The sequence below is a fragment of the Heptranchias perlo genome, chromosome 1 (genome assembly GCF_035084215.1).
Source record: "Heptranchias perlo isolate sHepPer1 chromosome 1, sHepPer1.hap1, whole genome shotgun sequence".
NCBI classification, from domain to species: Eukaryota; Metazoa; Chordata; class Chondrichthyes; order Hexanchiformes; family Hexanchidae; genus Heptranchias; species Heptranchias perlo.
In genome coordinates this window covers 167,916,524-167,940,776 of record NC_090325.1, presented here as the reverse complement: position 1 = coordinate 167,940,776, position 24,253 = coordinate 167,916,524, and the positions used below count along the sequence as shown (strand labels likewise).

General features: G+C 41.0%; 1 protein-coding gene across 1 annotated transcript in view; it reads right to left on the bottom strand.

Annotated features, from left to right (window-relative positions):
• fat4 (FAT atypical cadherin 4) overlaps positions 1–24,253 on the bottom strand; it is a 380,125-nt gene that overhangs the window by 257,048 nt on the left and 98,824 nt on the right. The gene's annotated exons all lie outside the window — the stretch shown is intronic.

Here is a 24,253-nt window from a genome sequence, read left to right as displayed (position 1 = left end):
ACCCTCTCAGCTTGTTACTGTGTCCAGGATGCCACATACCTGATGTAATATGCTGCCATGATGTTATAATGGAAGTGGGACATTGTACAGTGAGAGGGATAACAATTGCCAAAATAAAAAAAATCTGTTTAATAGCCCTAACAGTTCTTCAATAGATACATTGTTCCAGCAAATAAAGAAATTGCTCATTTTGTTTGTAAAAAAAATGCGACTGGTCATTTTGATGATGTAATATTAAATAAAGTTGGACTGTTTTGAGATGGATCAATGAATCAGTATTGTTTATGTTAATTGTTTGTGCAAATGATATATAAATAACAATCAGCTCAATCCAAACAATTTTGGATTTGCCAAACCAAGTGAGGTAAAGCAAAAAGTAGGACTTTGGAGATCTAGAAAGTTTTTTTTTAATCTGTTCACGGGATGTGGGCGTCGCCGGCGAATTCCAGGATTTTGACCCAGCGACGATGAAGGAACGGCGATATATTTCCAAGTCGGGATGGTGTGTGACTTAGAGGGGAACGTGCAGGTGGTGTTGTTCCCATGTGCCTGCTGCTCTTGTCCTTCTAGATGGTAGAGGTCGCGGGTTTGGGAGATGCTTTCGAAGAAGCCTTGGCGAGTTGCTGCAGTGCATCCTGTGGATGGTACACACTGCAGCCACAGTTCACCGGTGGTGAAGGGAGTGAATGTTTAGGATGGTGGATGGGGTGCCAATCAAGCGGGCTGCTTTGTCCTGGATGGTTGCGAGCTTCTTGAGTGTTGTTGGAGCTGCACTCATCCAGGCAAGTGGAGAGTATTCCATCACACTCCTGACTCGTGCCTTGTAGATGGTGGAAAGGCGTTGGGGAGTCAGGAGGTGAGTCACTTGCTGCAGAATACCCAGCCTCTGACCTGCTCTTGTAGCCACAGTATTTATGTGGCTGGTCCAGTTAGGTTTCTGGTCAATGGTGACCCCCAGGATGTTGATAGTGGGGGATTTGGCGATGGTCAAGGGGAGGTGGTTAGACTCTCTCTTGTTGGAGATGGTCATTGCCTGGCACTTGTCTGGCACGAATGTTATTTGCCACTTATCAGCCCAAGCCTCGATGTTGTCCAGGTCTTGCTGCATGCGGGCACAGACTGCTTCATTATTTGAGGGGTTGCGAATGGAATTGAACACTGTGCAATCATCAACGAACATCCCCATTTCTGACCTTATGATGGAGGGAAGGTCATTGATGAAGCAGTTGAAGATGGTTGGGCCTAGGACACTGCCCTGAGGAACTCCTGCAGCAATGTCCTGGAGCTGAGATGATTGGCCTCCAACGACCACTACCATCTTCCTTTGTGCTAGGTATGACTCCAGCCACTGGAGAGTTTTCCCCCTGGTTCCCATTGACTTCAATTTTACCAGGGCTCCTTGGTGCCACACTCGGTCAAATGTTGCCTTGATGTCAAGGGCAGTCACTCTCACCTCACCTCTGGAATTCAGCTCTTTTGTCCATGTTTGGACCAAGGCTGTAATGAAGTCTGGAGCCAAATGGTCCTGGCGGAACCCAAACTGAGCATTGGTGAGCAGGTTATTGGTGAGTAAGTGCCGCTTGATAGCACTGTCGACGACACCTTCCATCACTTTGCTGATGGAGGCGGTAATTGGCTGGATTGGATTTGTCCTGCTTTTTGTGGACCGGGCATATTTGGGCAATTTTCCACATTGTCGGGTAGATGCCAGTGTTGTACCTGTACTGGAACAGCTTGGCTAGAGGTGCGGCTAGTTCTGGAGCACAAGTCTTCAGCACTTAAGCCAGGATGTTGTCGGGGCCCATAGCCTTTGTTGTATCCAGTGCTCTCAGCCGTTTCTTAATATCACATGGAGTGAATCGAATTGGCTGAAGACTGGCTTCTGTGATGGTGGGGATATCGGGAGGAGGCCGAGATGGATCATCCACTCGGCACTTCTGGCTGAAGATGGTTGCAAACGCTTCAGCCTTGTCTTTTGCACTCACTGGCTGGACTCTGCCATCATTGAGGATGGGGATGTTTACAGAGCGTCCTCCTCCCGCTAGTTGTTTAATTGTCCACCACCATTCACGACTGGATGTGGCAGGACTGCAGTACTTTGATCTGATCCGTTGGTTGTGGAATCGCTTAACTCTGTCTATAACATGTTGCTTCCAGCTGTTTAGCATGCATGTAGTCCTGAGTTGTAGCTTCATCAGTGTTGGCACCTCATTTTTAGGTACACCTGGTGCTGCTCCTGGCATGCTCTTCTACACTCCTCATTGAACCAGGGTTGATCCCCTGGCTTGTTGGTAATGGTAGAGTGAGGAATCTGCCTGGGCAATGAGGTTACAGATTGTGCTGGAATACAATTCTTCTGCTATTGCTGATGGTCCACAGCGCCTCATGGATGCCACTTTTGAGCTGCTAGATCTGTTCTCAATCTATCCCATTTAACATGGTAATAGTGCCACGCAACACGTGTCCTCAGTTCGAAGACAGGACTTCGTCTCCACGAGGACTGTGACGGTGGTCACTCCTACCAATATCTGTCATGGACAGATGAATCTGCGACAGGTAGAATGGTGAGGACCAGGTCAAGTAGGTTTTTCCCGTCTGTTGGTTCGCTCACCCCCTGCTGGTCACCTGCTGCAGGCCCAGTCTGGCAGTTATGTCCTTCAGCACTCAGCCACTAGTGGTGCTACTGAGCCACTCTTGGTGATGGACATTGAAGTCCGCCACCCAGAGTACATTCTGTGCCATTGCTACCCTCAGTGCTTCCTCTAAGTGGTGTTCAACATGGAGGAGGACTGATTCATCAGCTGAGGGAGGACAGTCGGTGGTAATCAGCAGGAGGTTTCCTTGCCCATGTTTGACCTGATGCCATGGATTTCATGGGGTCCAGAGTCAATGTTGAGGCCTCCCAGGGCCATTCCTTCCTGACTGTATATCACTGTACCGCCACCTCTGGTTGGTCTGTCCTGCCGGTGGGACAGGACATACCCAGGGATTCTGTGAGTATGGCTATTTCAGGCTGTTGCTTGACTAGTCTGTGGAACAGCTCTCCCAATTTTGGCACAAGTCCCCATATGTTTGTGAGGAGGACTTTGGCAGGGTTGACTGGACTTGGTTTGCCTTTGTCGTGTCCGGTTTTATTCTTATTATGACTTCTTTTAAGTGCGATTTTACAACTGAGTGGCTTGCTAGGCCACTTCAACAGAGGGCAATTAAGAATGAACCACATTGCTGTGGGTCTGGAGTCACATATAGGCCAGACCAGGTAAGGATCATAGGTTTCACCTAAAGGGCATTAGTGAACCAGATGGGTTTTTACAACAATCCAGTAGTTTCATGGCCACCATTACTGATACTAATTTTTTTTTAAATTTCAGATCTTATTTAATTAATTGAATTTAAACTCCCCAGCTGCTGTGGCAGGATTTAAACTCATAACTCTGGATTATTAGTCCAGGCCTCTGGATTACTAGTCCAGTAACATAACCACTACGCTACCGTACCCCCATGTTGAAAACAGGGATTTTTCTAGACTGACAAAATCTGATATTTAAAAATGATACTCTGGGTGGTTTAATTACTTTTATACATATTTTTACAAGAAAATTAGCAAAACCAGTCCCGACTCATGCGTTTATCAAAAGCTAGCTGATTGGTCCTAGGGACATGAAATAAACAATGTCCCATGAACAAAATGATCATTGTTTATCTCAAAAGAATTCACTCACGATACTCTGTTTTTAAACATTCTATTTATGTATATATATCTATATGTTTATTTATATATACACATAAATATCTATATCAATCAACATAGTATGCTGTTTTCTCTAAAGCCAAGTGTCCTATGGTCTCATATCCAAACATTTTGCTTGACCTCACTTGGTTCGGCACATTTCAAATTGTTTGCATCAAGCTGATCCTTATTTATATATCATGCACACAGACAATTAACATAAACTAGACTTATTCATTCATTCCATTTCTCAAAACAGTCTGTCTTGTTTTAATTCAATATTACATCAGTGGACCTTAAGTACAGATAGAGACACATTCCACAGCAACAGAGCAGTCCGTCTCTGCATTTTGCTCCTCGGTCACCAGCCAGTAATTACTATTTAAAAGCAGGCTGGAAGGGAGAGGGGTCCTCAACTTTACTGATACCAGTAGTCTTCAACCTGCAGCCACTGGTCAGTATATGGCAAATCTGAACAACTGTCCACAATGTCAATTTAAAAGGAAAGAATGCTTATCTAAGCAGCTGTGAAGCAGGATTTTGAGCTGCCTTTTCTCACCTTCCTCCTCCCAATATAATAACCCTGGAGAAGTGGGCAAGCAGCTACTGAAAAACTCATCGTGACTCTGTATTTCCACTGGTGCCATACGATTTGCCTGGGTTTCCCCCAGAGGACTGCATCAACCACAAGATGCCTCTTTGTACCAATTAATTTATGTAAATAAACATTTAAAAAGCCCTTCAGTTTGTCAACTTCACAACCATTCTTAAATGGAAGCAACACCAACTGCACCTTCCCCTCCAAGTCACACACCATCCCGACTTGGAAATATATCGCCGTTCCTTCATCGTCGCTGGGTCAAAATCCTGGAACTCCCTTCCTAACAGCACTGTGGGAGAACCTTCATCACACGGACTGCAGCGGTTCAAGAAGACGGCTCACCACCACCTTCTCAAGGGCAATTAGGGATGGGCAATAAATGCTGGCCTCGCCAGCGACGCCCACATCCCATGAATGAATAAAAAAAATTTCCACTCTGGCACATATTTCTGTAGCTTTTAACAGTGGTATCTTTCAAAAATAAATCAAAACAATGCGTGTGCTCTAAATCCCAATTCAGAGGACTTGAAATTGGTCACAAAAATGCACGGTTGCATTTGTTTTACAAACAAAATGAGGAATTACATAATTCGCTGGAAAGATATATCTATTGAAGAACTATTAGGGCTTTAAGCAGACTTTTTTAAAGGTGCAATTCTCTTTCAGATGGATAATCACACAGATTTAATTCTTTGGGTCTTGTAACAAGACATTTCTAATCCTCTGTCACCCATCTATGTATTTTTCTACAAGTTAAAATGTGTGTGCCAGGATTATAATATCAATGTTTTTGTTTGTTTGTCCCCAAATAAAAATAAAACATTAAAAAAAAACAAATGTTATGCAAAGAACCTTTTAAAAAAACTGTGTGCTTGTTTTACTAGCTTCCCCAGGCCATGAACCAGTTCCCCTGGCTGGAGAATCTAGTACTAGGGGTTATAGTCTCAAGATAAGGGGTCGGCCATTTAGGACTGAGATGAGGAAAAATTTATTCACTCAGAGGGTTGTGAATCTTTGGAATTCTCTACCCCAGAGTGCTGCGGATGCTCAGTCATTGGGTATATTCAAGACTGAGATCGATAGATTTTTGGACACTAAGGGAATCAAGGGACATGGGGAGAGGGCAAGAAAGTGGAGTTGAGGTAGAAGATAATTGTATGGATGGATGCCTCTCAACTAAAAGCATCATTGCAGGGAAAACAGAAACTACCAAAAGAAGTAGGCCATAAATCAATTTAAATATCAGGAAAAAAACAATTTTAAAAAATTATTTCATAAAAATAGTTTTTTGAAAACTTTATTTTAAACTCAAGCTCTACCACTAGTATCTTCTTCAATTGAGAAGGGTAGTCAAGGCTCCAGGTATCGCCACAGGCATCATCAATCTCATTTATTGTTCAACCCAGCAGGTATATTTAAAGGCGCAGTTATGTCCTCTTTGACAGTGGATGTCATTGATTTAGTGAAAATGCCTTCACTTGGATTACCAGTTTCTAGTGAGATTCATATTCATTCATCACTTCTGAAAGTAAATTCTAAGTTATGTCCTCTCCCAACAGTCAGTTTTCATTACTCACCTGAGCAAACCACCACAAGGCTATCAGAATTTACTTTCAGAGGTGATGAATGAATATGAATCTCACTAGAAACTGGTAATCCAAGTGAAGGCATTTTCACTAAATCAATGATATCCACTGTCAAAGAACAAGGCAACCAAGCAGAGTTACCTCACTAGGATATTCCAGGAGCAATATGTATATTTTGTATATTATAATATCATTTTTATGTTCATCTTTTTATGCCCTTTATAGTTTTACACCTCTAATATCATGCAGCTAATTGACCCAGATGTAATGGTGGCGATTTGGAAGAAGTATAGGAGTGTGGGGGAGGGAGGAATACAACATGTGAACATTAAATAAAGGATTGTTGGCTGGGCGAGGGACATGAATTACTAATGTGTATTAAGTTGCTTATTGACTTTAGTCCAACTTGGGTCTGTAAACACTTTTGCAATTTACCCCATGGCCATCCCTTAATCTGTACATGATGTGTGTAAAAGCCTTATTCCAATAATTTACTGTACAAATTTGTACTGAAATACAACATCATTGCAACTGCCTCCATTGGCCATCAGCAATAACAATCTGGCAGTTTCGATTAAACGTCTGGCCGTTTAATTAGTGCGGGAGCCTTCAGTCGCCTTGCACACTTTGGATACCTTGTACATTTCAGTTGAATGTTAGTTTTCACCTTATTTATACAAATTTTATCCAGTAAGGTCAATTAACAAACCTCAAAAGAAAAACACATAAAAAGTGAGGGTTGGAGCATTAATGGCAGACAACTGTTAACACGTGTGATGCACAACACTGGGGCTATGTTATTCTTCTTCTGCTTACATTTATTGAAAACACATTCCACATGCTCTTGCCAATTAATTGCCAAATATTTATGTGTTTCGGTAATAAAAGTCCAGAATTATTGGCCATTAAATTTGTGCAACAACTATGTAAGGGTCAAAAACTCGAGGCAAAATATCCAGTAAAGTTTGTGGTTTAGTAGACTGTGTGCCTTACAGTATAATTTATTGCTTTAGGCTGTAACGATAAATCTTATAAATCTAAGCCATAGTTACAAAACAACACAAAATAACATCAGCAGCAGGGCCAATGTGAATAGAACTATTTCCACTGTCTTATATGCCCAATAACTCACAGACTCGTGAAACATTTATGCAAACTCATGTTCTATGGAGACGTTTCATCTGATATTACAGTTGTTCCCAGCATGCAATTGCTACATGCACAGTCCCTCTTAACTTACATGTAACAAAGATCATCGTCTGAAATTAGTTCCACGAGTTCTGATTTCAGTTTGTCAGTGCTGCACTGAGCCTATCAATGGTTTGTTCAAGCAAATGCTCACATCCATCAAGCTATTGTGCAGTTGCAGTTTACATTTATCCTAATCAAAAAGTCACCAGCGTTATTTCTTTTATTACCTTTTGGTGTTTTGGATGAATTCTGTGCTCATCAATACGGAGGATGTCAGTGCTGGAACCCTTTCACCAATTTTGTCAGCCAGTGAGACCTAGCAGGAACTGGGTTGAACGTGCCCTATAGTTATTTCAGATAGGACCCTTACAGTCACTAGGCAGAGGAACCTTTCACCATGCTACTTGGTTTTATCTTGAACAAAATAATCCCAAACGGAGTAATCCTATATTATTGTGTCACCTTTCCCACAGCACTACCCTTGCTGATTGCTAAAATTTAGCTACAATAATATCTTTCCCATCTTGCTTACCTCACAATATCAGCAGTCCCACTGTGCACCAACTGAGGTTTGCCGGTGCTCTCGAAAAACAAATGCACCTGGCATTTCCGCAGGGGTTCTTTCGATCTACCACCGTAACTTTGGCAGAAATTCAGTGGAAACCCTGCAGAAATGGTGTAAAGCCATTTACACTGTTTCTCTGGGGGTTCCGCCGAGGTTACAGAGGGAGATTGCGAAACCCCAAGGAAATTCTACCCCAGCGCGTTAGACCCTTTGCATATGTAAATAGAGGGCTTAACTCCTGTTTGAGGTCCCCTTTGCCAAATTGAGCTGCCCTGAACTGAGCCGGTATCGGGCCGAAGACCATTGCCTTTGATCACCCCGTCCCTCCTGATCGCTTCTCCCCTTCTCCCAAGACCTACCCGAAGGCCACTACCGGTGACACAGCAGCCTGAAATTGAAATCCACTTCGCGATGAGCTGCCTGGCGATCTCCCACGGGCGTCTGCAACGCGCCAGTCTCATGTAAATGCGGTCCGATGCCCAATATCAGGTAAATGTAAGGAATCTTACAACACCAGGTTATAGTCCAACAGTTTTATTTGAAAATCACAAGCTTTCGGAGGCTTTCTCCTTCATCAGGTGAGTGTGGGATTCCTGAAGGTTACCGCATATATAGTCAGGTATGCCTTGGGCCTAACAGTTCCAGCGCAGGGATTGTTCCTTGCGCCCGATTTCTAGGCCTTTGACTTTTCATAACTTTGTGGAATATACTGTCATGGATGGTAGAGTAAAAAGGGACATAAGTGAGGCTAAAGTGCAATTGCCTCACTAAAAAAGGTTCCAAAATATAAGCCTACTCTAAAATAATTATGGCTCACTAACCCTTTTCTATGCGTGTTGTAACACAAATGTTACGCATGCATATATAAAAAGACAAGGTCAGTGAATCTAACTGTCTCTAAAAAGTACATTGTAATTCAATAGTTAACAGCGAAACAACTGTTGCTAGCACCAAATGGGGATTGTGGCATTAGATTCTCAGATCAGTGATGTACATTCTTCATAAAGAAACCTCTTTGTGCACGCCTTTCCTCTCAAATATTCTTTTGTTGCACACTGCAGCTCAAGGTATTCTGATTCCTCAATGGTATACCACTAATATATATCACTTGCTGACAGACTTGGTGCATTGGTGCAAGACTACCCAAGCCAATATCATATCATTGCTTGGAGTCATTAATTTTTCACATACCCTAGTCATTACCCTTTCTCTTTAAACAGTTACTTGTCACTTTGGGAACAGTATCTTTGTCTTCATTAAAAAGCTACAATAGCTAGCAATTCTACTGGGGATGCAAAATAATCCTTCTGACCAGAGATTGTATAGCTTGTTCGGTTGCATCTTAAAATCTTGTTAATTCAGGCAAACTTTAGGATTTTTTTTTGCCAATTGGAACCTAAGTGAAGGGCCAAGGGTCAAAGTGTAGGATCCTACAACCAACAACAAGAACTTGCATTTGTACAGAGCCTTTAATCCAGTGAAGCGTCCCAATGCAATTCGCAGACGCTTAATCAGAAATAAATGGACATTGCGCTAAAGGAGATATTAGGAGGGGTGAACCAAAGTTTCGACAAAGAGGGTGTTTTAAAGGAGGATGCTGTGGTGGAGAGGCAGAGGGGCTTAGGGAGGGAATACCAGAGCGTAGGGCCTAAGGGTCTGAAAGGGGTCGCCAGTGGTGGGATGTAGGGCTGGGGGATGCACAAGAGTCCAGAGTCAGTGGAACAGAGAGTTTGAGGGCGCTTGTAGGGCTGCAGAACGTAACAGAGATAGGGAAAGGCGAGGCCATGAAAGGATTTAAACATGAGGAAGAGAATTTTATATTTGAAACACTGGGGGACTGACAGCTAATGCCGCCGGTGAGCTGCGGGCGCCAAACTGGCACTTCGCTGCAATTCGCTGGCCATGGAGGGCAGGAAACCAGCCAGCTCCTATGCTTATCCAGCCAGTAGTTTGTGTCTGAGAGAGGTGGGAGCCTCAAATGCACCGGTGGTGGGCTGGAGTTTTTTTGTGAAGGTGGGAGGATCACTCCTGCTTGCCCTGGGCCCAAAAAACTAAAAACGGAAAATTTGCTGGGCCTTTTTTTGAACAGTCTCCTGCGATCCCTTTAAGATTAAGCCGTCATTGCTTAGTACAACTAGGTGGAGCATGTGCGTCACAGGCTCCGCCCATTTGCACTTGAATTTTGCATTTCGGGTCCTACAACCCAATTTGTATAATTAAGGAGCCGAGCGCCTGTTTCAGACGGGCACGCTGTACATCTAAAAGTCATCCAAGCCAATATGGCATCTGGTGCTATTCTGGCGTAATTCTGGCACAGCAGAGTGCACCACGTATTTCGGAGTTTTTCACCGATTTTATGTTGGAAAAACGGGTGGCCGTGAGTTTAATTTCTCCCTCAGTATCTTTGATGAAATGAAAGAAACAGAGCTGGAGAAAGTCCAATTAAGTACTTTCGTTTTTTCCTTCTGGCATTTACTGGCACTCATGTTATTAAAGGATTATTGTCAAACCAGTAGAAAAGTGGGAAGTAACCATTTGTAAACAATAGTTTTCAAAACACAAATGAAGTGAACTGTTTTGTGTAGAGAATCCAAGTAACCCTTGTGAATTGGCACTACACTGCTATAATATGCTGTTCCTCAAAGTAAGTGCAATTGGACCAGATGTAGTTTTTATACCTATTATTATCCATAGGCTAAATACTGCTGTGATTCATTGCCTTTTTTAATGACCCCCAATGAATGTAATTAGAAAGCACAAGTCTACAGATGACACTCAGTTCTGTGGGAAACCAGGATGTTCCAAAGAAAAGTATTACCATAGATAGAGATCTGAAGACAAAACGGTAAATATTGAGAAATGCTAGGAAATGCACGAGTGCTAAAAATGATTGCTCGGTGTTAAATAAGGTTCAACAAGCAGGAAAAGATTTAGATTTTCTGGTTGGCAAAATACTGAAAGTGCTGTTACATTATACGGCAGTAACTGCTACACAGAGCAGAGTGCTAGGATGTAGTACCAGGTCTATGGAGCCTGAGGTTAAGGTGTTGGCAGTTACATTTATGGAGTATTGGGGAGACCACTCTAATTACTGTGGCAAGTTTTGTTCAAAACAGTTATGAATGCATTGAAAATGGTTCGTGAGTTTGTCCCTCTTTGGTGTAAAATAAATGGATTTAAGCAGTCTCCAGTAGGAATCCTCTACTTCCACTATATAACGAATGGAATCAGCAAACCAAATAATTCATTACTTACTATGGAATATTTGAAAATTAATTCCGCATGTAATCTTCTTTGGATGCTATGAAAAAACAAATAGTATGGCATTAATCGGGGCTGTCTGTGAGGTTCACCTAAATGGGTTTCTCATTTTACCAACATATCTCAATAAAAAAAATACCATAATGATGTGCGCTTGGCCCTCCAACAGACTGGCACTATAAAAACAGCAGGAGTTCAGAACTGCAAGTGCTTTGACTGAACAGAGTGGAGGTACTTAATAATTACAGTTGCCTGACACTTTTCATTTTGCTTTAATAACTCCAAACTACAAAGGAATGAAAAGGCTACTGAGCACGGATTCTTGATAGAAGTCTCTGGATAAGGATCACTCGTTGGCACAAGCCTGGCAAAATTATCTGTGTTCACATTCCATAACCAATTGCCAGCAGATCACATGCAGAATTTATGCATGCCAGAGTTTATGGAAAAAATATTAATATAAATATTTTGTACAGATACAAAGCTAAAAAAAATTTTAAAAGGGAGAAATCCAAAAAGCAGAAGAAACCTCCAGAAAAGAAAATTGCAAAAAAACCCCCAGAAAAACGAGCAAAAAAAATTCAGGAAAAAAAACAGCATCTTTAAGAGCTCTGTTCTGTGCACAACTTACAGAATCGAGCACTTAAAAAAGTGTCAACCTTGGCTCAGTTTGCTCTAAATCAGAAGGTTGCAGGTATAGCCCCACTCCAGAAATTTCAGCATATAATCTAGGCTGACATTTTAGTACAGTACTGAGGGAGTGCCATCTTTTGGATGACACGTAAAAGATCCCATGCCACTATTCGATGAAGAGCAGGGAGTTCTCCTGGTTTCTTGGCAAACATTTATCCGTCAACCAATATCCCTAAAACAGATTATCTGGTCATTTATCTCATTGCTGTTTGTGGGACCTCGCTGTGTGCAAATCTGCCACTGCATTTCCCTACATTGCAACACTTCAAATACTTCATTGCTCTGATACTAGTTACCATCAATAGATCACAAATGTTATTGCTGACTGTGGTACAGTAGAGTAGTGGTTATGTTATTGGACTAGTAATTCCAGACATGGTGAGCTCAAAGCCCACCATGGCAGTTTGAATGTTATTTTAAATCCGGAAATAAAAAGCTTCTATCAGTAAAAGTGACCACAAAGCTGTTGGAATGTCTTAAAAATCCAACTGGTTCACTCATGCCCTGCCTACCTTAGCTGGTCTGGGCTATATGTGATTCCAGTCCCATACCAACATGGTTGACTCGTAACTGCCTCCTGAAGTGACCTAGCAAACCACTCGGTTGTAACAAACTACTACCAGCAGTTCAAGAAGGCCCATCACCACCTTCTCAGGATAGCTAGGGATGGGTAATAAATACTGACCTTGCTAGCGACTCCTACGTCCTAAGAATGAATAAAAAAAGTCCAGCCTCTGGAGCGTGGTATGGAGCAACTCATGTTTTAGAGTGATCACCCATCACAGTAAATTTACTGAAGCAATATATCAAATGACTGGCATGAGATAAAAGCATACACATCTTATTGATAATCAATGGCACAGGGCTCACAGCTCTAATATTTGTAAGAATATGTACCAAAACTTGATTGAGATTCAAGTAACTTTGTTCTTCCCTCTCCAAAATCACTTCTTAGTTATTTACATTATACAAGATATTATTTTTTTGCCGAGCTCCTTGTGGTGGATTTGCAATATTTGTTTGAGATTTAAGTTTTCTTTTTCCAGAACCTTTTTCTCAGTTATTTACATATCTGTTCCCCCTTACTTGTCACAGGGAATTTTTCATTTTTACTGAAATTGTCATTGGTGTAGCACTGCAACAAGGGGGGTTTATTCCCCATTGTCCCCATAATCAGGACCTTAACCAGGTGGCCGTTCACCATGGTCTGGGCCAGGCTAATTGGCTGACATCAGCCGCAATGTCCATCCTTAGAATCATAGTGCTTTATAAACATTCTCCATCAGTTCACACATCAGACCCCTCAGTAATACAAAAACCTCATTCCAACCATTAGCTCAGTCTTTCTAATTAACAATTGTGTAAAAATGTGGGAAATTAAACTACGTTTTTTGCGGTTTTTCCTTGCTGTTCAGGCCGCATTTTAAATTTTCTACCTGGTTGTCATGTGATGTGGGTTGTCACAGTGTATTGTAACTCCACAGTAGTGAGGTGAAAACTGCAACTCCCATGATTTATCACTGTCACACAGAATTGATCAACAGGAACTGGAACTCTCTGGCCTTGTTGAAGATTCTTTTTTACCTGGTTCAGGTGAAAACACAAACACGTATATGGACACGCATAATCAAGAGGAGCTGGAAGTGCCAGTGAAGTACTGAAGGAAAGATAAGATATTGGAAGATCCATTCTTTGGAAGAGACATTAAAGCGAGGTTCTGTTTGCTTGTTTTGCTAATTTAGTGGATGTTGAAGATCCCATGATGCTATGGCATGGTGTTCTATGCAATGATCCTCCCTCACCCAATCTAATATTCACTTACATAACAGTCATTGCACTTCAAAAATAATTCATTGCATGAAGCACTTTGAGATGCTTCGATGTGATAAAGTGCAATCATTTTCACAATAACACTGGTCTCATTTGCCCTCTATCAACCATTTACATTCTGTTTGGTCTCCTTCTATACTTTCCTTTTCTTTTGGACACTTTAGCTGTCTATCTGTATAATTAAAAGTATTGTGTACTGCAGGCACCACACATTAAATATGTGTCATGCTGTAAATATGGCCGTAGCATGAAAAATCTGTCATGCTTTTCTGAGCGAAGGTCTCAATTATCTATTCTAGTCTTGGTGTGGGTTCAAACTGACAACATTCTGACTCGGAAGTGAGGGTGCTACCAACTGTAAAAATGGTCAGGAGTGGAAGAGACCAGGCAAAGTAACTGTGAAGAAAGTAGGAAGTAATCAGATATCCATAGATATACGGGGGGAAAAAAAAGTCTGGGAAAAGGGCTACCAACTACACAAATCAATGATTTTTTTTGTAAACCTAGAATTAATTTGCACATAAGTTTCACCTATCGTTATAGTCAACTTCACAATACAATTACACTTGAATGATAGGTCTTCTACGCAAATACTAGAAGTGTCCAATTGCATCTGTATGTGATTCAGTGCATTCATGACGTTCTCATAACTGTGATTTTTTTGGACCTACTATTTTCAGGATTGAAGTGACGCAAATAAAATTGAGATTTTTGGGGGACCTTAAAATGACTTTTCTTATGGCTGGTTTGTTTTGAGAAAATCTGACCTTTCTATGTTCTAACCACACATGGTTCACTCATCCATCGACTTAAACTCAGCATTGACCAGAAGTCTGCTACCCTGATCAAATCTTTTCTAAATATCTGACACCATTGACAAAGGTTCTACAAATTCAGATGAAACTCAAGTAAATTAAAAGTTCATCAACAAAAAAGAAATTGAAAGTATTAATACTTTAGTAAGGTTATAAAATTAAAATGCTTTTAAGTCTCCTAATGCTGACTGTTGATAGTAAAGTTCACCCCACGATGGAAAAAAAATCTACTTACGGATAAATGTAAACAGCTCATTATTACCGCACTCTCAATTTTATATTATCTTTGGCAAGATCCCAGTAAGTAAAATGAACTTGCTGTGTTTTAACCAATAAATGAAGTGAAGGGATTGGGAGGAATTATTGTATTGTGATAGCTCCATAATTCATACTAATCATAAAGCAGGTTTGTTGTTAATATATTTCTAGGAAAAATTACATGTACATTAAAGTAACCCTACATTCAAATTAACACTGAAAGAAAGTTTGGCACATTCCCACAGAAGTAAAGAAGCAAAGAGTGAAGGATGTTTGCCATGCTTCAGAGTAAACACACCCTGTCTACTTCCTGCCATTACAAGAAGTGTTATAACAAGATGCCTAATAACATGGATTTCATCTTTACAGTTTCTGAATTCCAAATAAGATAAAAAATATACAATTGTCTGGAATGCCTCAAAGTTATTAAATCATTTTCTGAAGAACTGTGGTCTGTTTGGTTTTTGAACTGTTGGTGGTTGGATGAGAGAGGGGGGAACGCGGAGAGAATCAGAAGGGAGGGGGAGAACTGACAGTCTCTAAATAAAGAAGTAAACCAAGGAAATGAACGCAGTCAAAACAAAGATTACAAGATAATCTAACAAAAGATAACATCTGGAGTCACATTCTTGTCCAGTGTCCCACCAAAACGTAAGGGGTGGAGGAAGTGCTGGGGGTTGTGGCAGGGAGATACTAACCGAGCTGCAGCATCTCAGTTTGGGAATGCATGGACGGTGTCTCTGTGAATCCATTAGGATGAATAGTGCTGCTTTCCTGTCATTTGTTTTCTAGTAAATAGCTCTGCTGTCTGGGGAGTAGTTAAGCCATGGAATCACGGTGTCAGACAATGTACAGTGGAGCCAGGATGCAACTGTAACATTGTGAGGCTGGAGTCATGTACCCTCCTAGTCTCCATATGCAATAACAGGTAAGGGCCACAGCCAAACGGACTATTATATAACTTTCCAGTCATTTATCTTAATTGTTTGACAAGTACTTTGAATCAGCCATTGAGCAAATTAAAATGGTAATAATTATCTAACATAGGAAGTCTTCATTGTGTAAATATAACATTACATTAGTCCTTGTTTTCAACATTTTCTTCTTTTTGTTTAAACACGGACATCAGACACTGATAAATCTTGCTACTGCAAACCTGCATTTAGTCACTCAGTGCTGGGTATGAAATCACTGAGCTCGATGCATGCTAAGTAAATCACAACTAATTACACTTCATTGACTGTGCTGTTACAATCTAGGCAGTATTTACAAACATAGTGGCCTGGAATTTGCTCTAAAAATAATGGCGAGCCCTGTAGTGCAAATAGTAAAGGAACTTCCGGCAACTGCACATGCACAGGTAAATGTGGAAATTCCTCTACCAGATGCCCTGCACCTCCAGAAGCTTCGTGGGAAGGAGATCTTGCCGACTGACTCACCGGTCAAATGGCTGCAATGGTGCAAAGTTACTCTCCTGCCCAGCAGGAAACAAATTATTTTCGCCAGAAAAGGGTACATCCAGTTTCTTTAGTCTATCCAAAATTTTAACGGCATGCTAAATCTTAATGGCTGCTAAACAACCTCTCTGGCACTGAAAATTTACTTTTACAAGCATGGAGTCTCATTCTTTCACATTTTAATTGTTGCTGGACATTTTAAAAAAATGTAATTTAATTTTTTTTTTACTTTTCTTTCTGTCTCTTTTATCTCTCTTTTATTTCAATATTTTTTACCCTCTCTTTGATTCGCTTTCTGTAACTGATTTTACTTTGAATTTACTATTCTAACTGACACTTCCTGGTTCTGTGTCTGCGCTGCTCATTAATGATTCTTCAATCTGATTGGTTATGGGGATACACAGTTCCTTGCCCTGTCCACAGATGGCTGGGAGTGGACGCTGCACTTTTTCCGGCTCCCCATTACAGCAAGTTGGCGCCCAAAAGCCCATGGATACTTTGTGGGTAAGTTCAAATCTAACGAGTGGTGGGCTCCCCTTGTTCGTCGCTCAGCCCAAAATCCGGGCCATTAATTAGATATAGGCAAAAAGACTGGTGCGAGGATATTATTTCTTCCTTTAGACTCAATGGGGTAGAAATTGGTATGCGTTGTGCCTTTTTTATGCCCAAAAAACAGGCGCAAAGCATACTAATTTATCCGTGGGACAGTGTGCGCCCAATCTGAGCAGGCTTTGGTCCCATTGATAAATTCATGGGGCCCATTTGGTGTTAGGCCCCTTGAATATGAGGACCCCTCTGTAAAATTCTTCAGCGGCCACTACAGGTAAGTTTAAATATTTTTTTAGAATCCTCCCTATGCAGGAATGCTCCTCCAGGCTCCCAACCTCCACTCCAGGACTTACCTGGCAACGGCCCTAAATTGCTTTTTACTTTTTATCATTGGGCGAGCTGACTGTGGAATTGTGACCAGTGCCAACAGCTTGCCCCGAGTATGCAGATAAGATCCAAGGACTAATTTCTATCGCTCCTCGGGACTCTTGGTTTGAAAATAGACTCAGACTAATATCTACCCCAATATTCCTCTCACTATTAAGTCTTGTCTCTCTCCAATTACCTACTTACCTGAACATAATCAGGGACAAGCCTTGTAACAAGCTGTTATCATCACAGCATTTTTAACAGCGAATCAAATAGAAAATTATGTCCCTTATCCTGAAAGTATTTTTACTCATGAGTCTAGGAACTGGCTTAACCTCAAATTAGTGAATGCATGACTGACTGTTGCATCTCAGCCTGACACATGTGGGCCAATCTCCAGTTCTATAGTCTTATCTACCTCTCACAACTTGCAGGACTTTAAAACTGAAGCCTGGCATCACCTAAGCACTGTCTCTTGATTTACCTCATCTTCCTTTGCTCTTTTCAATCTTATTTGTGTCCTGTACTACGGTTCTTGGCCCTTCACTTTGGTTACTCAACTTCAAAAAAAATCTGCAAGGTGATAGCCACCAACAGCTGATTGCTGAAAAATAACACAGCATATACTAGACAGTAAATTCACCAGTTCCACACTCCCAGTGGGGAGCCACATTCAAAGGACGTGCCGTTTGGGAAATCCATGCTAGTGTTATAACCCTGTCTCTGAACCACACTCCCTTTAATCGTAACTCCCTACAGGAAGTATGGGATTGATGAATTTACCTTTGTATATTCATAGATTTATTAAGATTTGAAGTGAGATTTATCAGGAAGTGAGACGTATTATATACCATTCAAACATGTGGAGAGTGGGATATATAAAAATGTTGCATTTATAAACCTAAGGCTTGATGGATATGTACTGATCAATAATAACATCCATTAATCTTCAAATATGTCATTCTGCTTAAAGGATCATAAATAATTTTAAACACTGCTTTACAGCACTCATGTAAACAAATATTACAGGAATTGAACTGAATTACATTTTTCAGTTGAAACCCAAACTGACATAATAGGATGTAATATTGTTCGAGATGTAACTTACCTAACATTTTATTCACTATGCTAGTGCTATTAGAAATTCCTGCTGACACAACAGCTTCAAAGACAAAAGCAGAGCAGACCATTGTTACCATTACCTGTAGTAATTATAACATAGGTTTATTTAAAGTCTGCTTGAGTTCACTTGAAATGATCTTCCTGTGCACACCCTTGCCTGCACTTCCTGTCTGAACACTTAGTAGCGCATAATAAAAAGGCGCTCTAAAGCAGCTCAGAACTGCAGCGATTGAAAAGCAGACATTTCCATTTGTTAGATGGTGACACTGAGTCAAAACCAAAGGGCTACAGTATCACTGCCACCCCTGCCATTCTCCAGCTGAGTAGAATAACTGTATACGCATTTTCATTCCTACATTAGCTAAATGTCATGTTATTTTTACTCTTCCAAATGAAACAATGATTAAAAACTGCTCCCTTTCTCCATCCCTTCAGTACAAATCAAATTTTATAATTTGAATCCTTTTATAATGATGTAGTAATTCCATTTAAGATCTTATTTTTAGACTGTACTTTTAACTAAGGATCAAATCCCACCTGGCCACCATCAGTCATGTAATCTCCTGGGAGAGGCAAAAACCAGATAAAAAACCCGAGGCCCATCATGGAAAAAAAAATCTTGGAAATTCTTCTCCAACCCCCTAAGGAATTGAAACTAGTTCAGGAGGCCACACAGATCATTAATATAGCACCTGGTATTTCACCTACCTTTTATAAGACATGATCTTCTTCACAATCAGGAACTGGTCCAGCACTCTCTTGAAGGCACAGAGGGGGTAACTTTAATGGAAATGAAAATCGGGAGAGATGTATAACGGGCAGCTGAATCAATATCGCCAGTTCTACACTATCGCCCAAAGTCAAAATTACTGGCAGTGAGTCAGCACTCACCACGTGAGCCAGTAACTTGTCTGGGAAAAGACGACCTGCCCAACATCTAACCTAGCCCTACCCCTAGCTTATACGTGTGACCTCTGGTCTTCCCCAACCTATCTAGTTGAAATAGCCTCCCAAGGGGAGCATAATCATGCCCTATCACAATTTGTGTACCACTATCAAATCACCCCGAAGACTACGCATTTTTAAAGGGAATAGACCGAGCCTTTTAAGCCTCTCTGAATAACTACGGTCTTTTAAGCTGGGGATCCATTGGCCCTCCTTTGGACTTTTCCAAAGCTTCTATATTGCTCACCAAGTGAGGGGACCAAAACTGGACGCAGTATTCCAATTGTGGTCTATCTAGGGTCTTATACAAGCACAAGAAAGTGTGTTTTGTTTTACATTGAATGGTTCTATTTATGTAACCTAACACCATAATAACATGGTTAGCAGGAGGACTCTCCAGTGCTGCTGCAGGCATCCACAACCATACAGTCTCCACACAAAATTAGAGATACAAAAGTTTCAACAGTATAGGCAGATTGTTAAAATGCCAAGTTAGCTATAACATTCTTTCCCTCCCCCTTCCAACATTTTCTCCCATTCTTTTCTCCCCTTTCCTGAATGCAGTGAATCATACTCATATATAGTTCCACGAGCACTGGCAGATCACCCCATCTCACTCTAGCAGCCATTATTCATTTTTAAGCCTAGGCATTAATGCTATTCAATAGCCAAGTCTGATTTGGTTTTTCAAAAGCAAAATACTGCAGATGCTGGAAATCTGGAATAAAAGCAGAAAATACTCAGCAAGTCAGGCAGCATCTCCAAAGAAAGAGATAACGTTTCAGCTCGATGACCCTTCATCAGAACTGTTATTGACCTGAAACATTAGCTCTGTTTCTTTCTCCACAGATGCTGCCTGACTTGCTGAGTATTTCTAGCATTTTCTGATTTGGTTTTTATCTGACACCTGCAAATGAGCACTTTCTATCAGAGGTCACTGGTTGTAATCAGGTGCATGTATTCTGGATGATTTTTCACCTCTCTGATCCAGTGATACTGAAACTAACTTTAATGTTTTATTAGTACAGACCAGGATATTTGAACCAGAGACTTTCCTGGTCTGTGCAGCTTAGTACCACAACCATGCAGTGACTTTACCTTCTCAGCCATAGTGGCTTTTGCTAGCTTACTGAGTTAAGGACTGTCCAATGAAGTAAATTCACCTCCCACAGGCAGTAAGACTTGCAACTGCTCTAAGATTGTTCTCTTTCCACCCTTGAAAAAGCTTATACATCAGCATTAATACAATTGGCAGAAATTGGCTGAAAAATGGATATTAAATTTAATTTAGTTCTTTTTAAAAAGCAGGATTTCCCCAAAATTCTTTAATACCTCTACAATGTCCAAGTTATTAGCAATGTTGCTTTAAGAATGCTCTGGGATTGTTGTATCCTGTCAAGCTTGTATAAAGGTAATCAACATACTTGGCATAAATATATAATTTAAGGGATCAATCCCTGTGCCCAATTCGAGCTAGCAGGCTGACATGAACCAATTTCTAGGTCAGGATATTAGAGCACAGAAACAGGTCATTATGCCAATTAAATCTGAGCTGGTGTTTTTCTCCACTTGAACCACTTAATCTAATCGCACTCTCCTGCTTGCTGCCCATATCCTTTAATATATTTTTCTTTTCTAAGCAGTTACCAAATTCTCTTTTAAAAGAATTTACGAAAGTGAGTGCAGAACACGTTGGAATAAAGGGCTGCAGCCAGCACAACTTGCCGCTTCTCTATAGCTACTTTGTTAATTTGTCTCTATAAAAGACACAAACAGCCATCTAACTTCCTCTCCAGGACAACAGAGTAAAGTAGCCTCTGACTTTCAGCTGGATATTTTTTGTATATGTTGTGTCTTGTACAATGCCACTAGCCACATCTAGTGGCAGAAAATCAGTACTGCAGAAATGGTTTCCTATTTAAACCCAATATTGGTATATCAAAACCTAACCCACTTAATTTTCGTCCTCCAATGCACAGGTGGAGACTGTTCACCAGCCAGTGAAATCTATAATGGTCAAAAAAAGCTATTAATATAATCCATCTTATGCTTTTCTATCTTTCAAGTATGAATGACTATATCGCAGGCTGACATAACATCTTCTTAAAGTAAGAAGTTGCTAGTTTTACAAGAGATTTACACCAGTTGCTTCTAGACTACATTGTTGCACGTTGCTGTTCTTCCCACAATCTTGGTATCAGACGTGGATTTGCTCATTTTATACTGTGCTTCTGGTGCTGGGTCAGTACCCATGACAATACTACACCAATGCGAGAGGTGGTATAAAAGCAGAAGAAGATTCTAGTATAGTGACACAGCAAGTTACTTGTCATAAGCGTATGAATATGATAAGCTTTTAGTTTTAACAGCAAAAATCAAACATATTGGCCCCGATATTAGCGGGGAGGCGGGATGGCAGTGGGGGGGGGGGGGGGGGGGGCGATTGGGTGCATGGCAAACCCGCATGAACCAAACTTACCGTTTCCGACGCGATCGCATGTTAATTGATAGTGGTTAACGTCCTCTCCGGGTTTCCCGCCCGGCAGCTAGTCTGATTGACAGGCTGGCTGCCATCAGGAGCTGCAACACGAGGGTGTGGGAGGGCGAGGAGGAGAGAGAGCCATATGTCATCCTGCGTTGGAACGGAACACCGGGGTGGGGGAGGGGAGAGAGGGGAAGATCGAGGTGGGGGGAGGGGGAAGATCTGGGGGACATCGGGGGAAGATTGGGGGGACATCAGGGAAGATCGGGAGGGTGAAGAGGGGGACATCGGGGCAGGAGACATCGGACACCGGAGCAGGTTTCAAAGGTAGGTGCCTTTAGTGTTTTCACTTCCTTGCATGGTTTTTTATTTAATTTATTTAATTCACCAGGCGTGAATAAGAAGCGGTGGGTAAGCTGCCCAGGTAAGTTAAAAATCTTTCCAACTACTTACGCTGTCACAGGTAAAGTGCCTTAAATACCTGAATGAGGTACATTTAGTGCTTTAACTGTCATCTCATTGGCTTTAATTGCCGGCGGGACTTCCGTTTTTGTGTAGCCCGCGCGCACACAGGTGGGTCCCTGGGAAACTCGGAAGTTGGCGTGTTGGAGCCGGCTTCCAAACCAGAAGGGGGTTTCCGCGATTTTTCAACGCACCCGCATTTGCCTCCTAAAATCACCCCCATTGACTGCATGTCTTTTAAACATGTTAAACCCATCCGGCTGCAGTAGCAATTATGCACCAAAACAAAATACAATGCAATTTCAACCTCTTTTCCAGATAATAAGTGAACTAAGAAATCTTCCTTTTACTAACTCAACTTTATGATGCTCAGATTTATAAATCATTTGTGCAAATGGGATATCCTGTAAGGCCTATAAATTCTGGACTTGAAAGTTACAGAGTAGATTTAGTATTTAGTGGGTTAAAGATGAAATGCATTTTCCAGAACCATCAGCTCCTTTTGAGTACACGAGTCACTGCCACAGAAAATGATATACTAAGCAACACTTGGGCACAGTTGAGTGACTAACACTGTAACAATAGTGTCTCTGAGCTTACAATGTTGAGTATCTACATTGTAAAGACAGACTAAAATATCAAGTATATCAAGCCTGGCTGGATTCATTCTCTTAAAACTCAGAAATCTACATACACTGAAAAGCTGTATGTTTTTTTTAAATGAAAATGATATTTCTGCTAAACAGTGGCAGTTGAAGGAGGTTCTATTCAACTCTGCAGTATCAACCATGGGTGACGACTGTGTATTATAACATGCTGTGATTTTATGTACTGTTAAATTAGAGGTCAATACAACAGGCTAATTCTTCAGCAAGATGTGCCTGCTGAAAGCCTTAAACAAATTACAGCAAATTGTCACGTGGCATTGTTCTACACACCTGACCTACGTATACACAATGGGATGTCAATATAAGACACTACTCAAAAGCTTGTGTGGTAGTGTAGTTGCATGTAAAAAACTGCCACCTGATTGATGCAAATTATTTTATGATTTTTGTGCACTACATTTAAATATTAGAGTTGATCTTCTTACCTGTAGTGAAGCATTAGGTGAAAGGATGCCAATGACAAATAAGATGGATAATGTTATTAAATAAAAAGAACAAAAGTTTTTCAGATATACTCCAGCTATTGCTATCAAACAGTAGCCAGCATACATTCCAAAGGCAAAGCTGCAACAGGACACCATTACACAAAATGAAGGGTGTCCGCATAACATAAAGCTATAATTTGAAAGAAGGTCACAACAACTAGAAGAATGATTAAACCAAAATAATTTTATATATACATATTCTAACAAATCTCCTCTGGTGATACTTATGGTGAATCAGAGGTTACACTATTGTATAGCAATAGGGGTGTTACCAAAAAAGTGCGATGGCAAAAGTGTTACAGGAAGTAAGTGTGAGACTTACAACAAGGGTGCACTATACCCAAGATTTTAAAAATGTACTAGTGGATCTACCGCCCCTGTGATTTCTCTCCCAGGTTGCTTGCAGCAGTGTCCAGGAGATTAATGTTTAATTCCCAAACATACCCAGCTCTCCTACCCATTTCCCTCTGGACACTTTGTTTGTTTTCAAAATTAAAACTGCCAATGGCAAGGAAAATCAGGCAGGGTGGACAATAGGCGGCTGATCCACAACCACAAGCCTTCCGCCCATGCCCCAACTTAAAATTACCCACTGTCTCTCACAGTTTAATATACTTTCTGAAGTTTACAGAACACAGAACAATAACTTCAAGAGGTGTGAAATCAGTACAGTATAATTCTTTTCTTGAGCAGGCGCACACACAGGAAATTCTCACTCCTTCATTTCTTTTCTTCTTTTAAGTCTACCTTTGTTGAGTTTCATTCTTCCTGCAACTAGAAATATTTGATAGTCTGGGCATGAATTCCTTCATGTCCATTTTTAATGCTGTTTTTTGATCAGTCTCTCAGAGTTGCCCTTCTGCACGGCAAAGGCAGACCTGCCAGTTTTTCCTCCCTCTTCAAAAGTATTTTTCTAGGATTGTACAGTGCTCCATCTACTGGTCTAACCAGCAATTGCCAAAACCCATCTAGTGACAATAGAGAAGTTGAAATAACAGTTGGTGCTGGGGATCTAATGGCCTACCGTTTCTGTAGGAAAATCCTTTTTTCTTGAATTTACTGGGTAGCAAGTGGCATAAGAAATGTCATTTTTCTCTTTCAGTTATACAGTGCTATTTTTCTATTCCAATTAAAATTGAGTTCCAAATGCCAATGCTACCTTTTCTGTTTGGCACCATGAATGA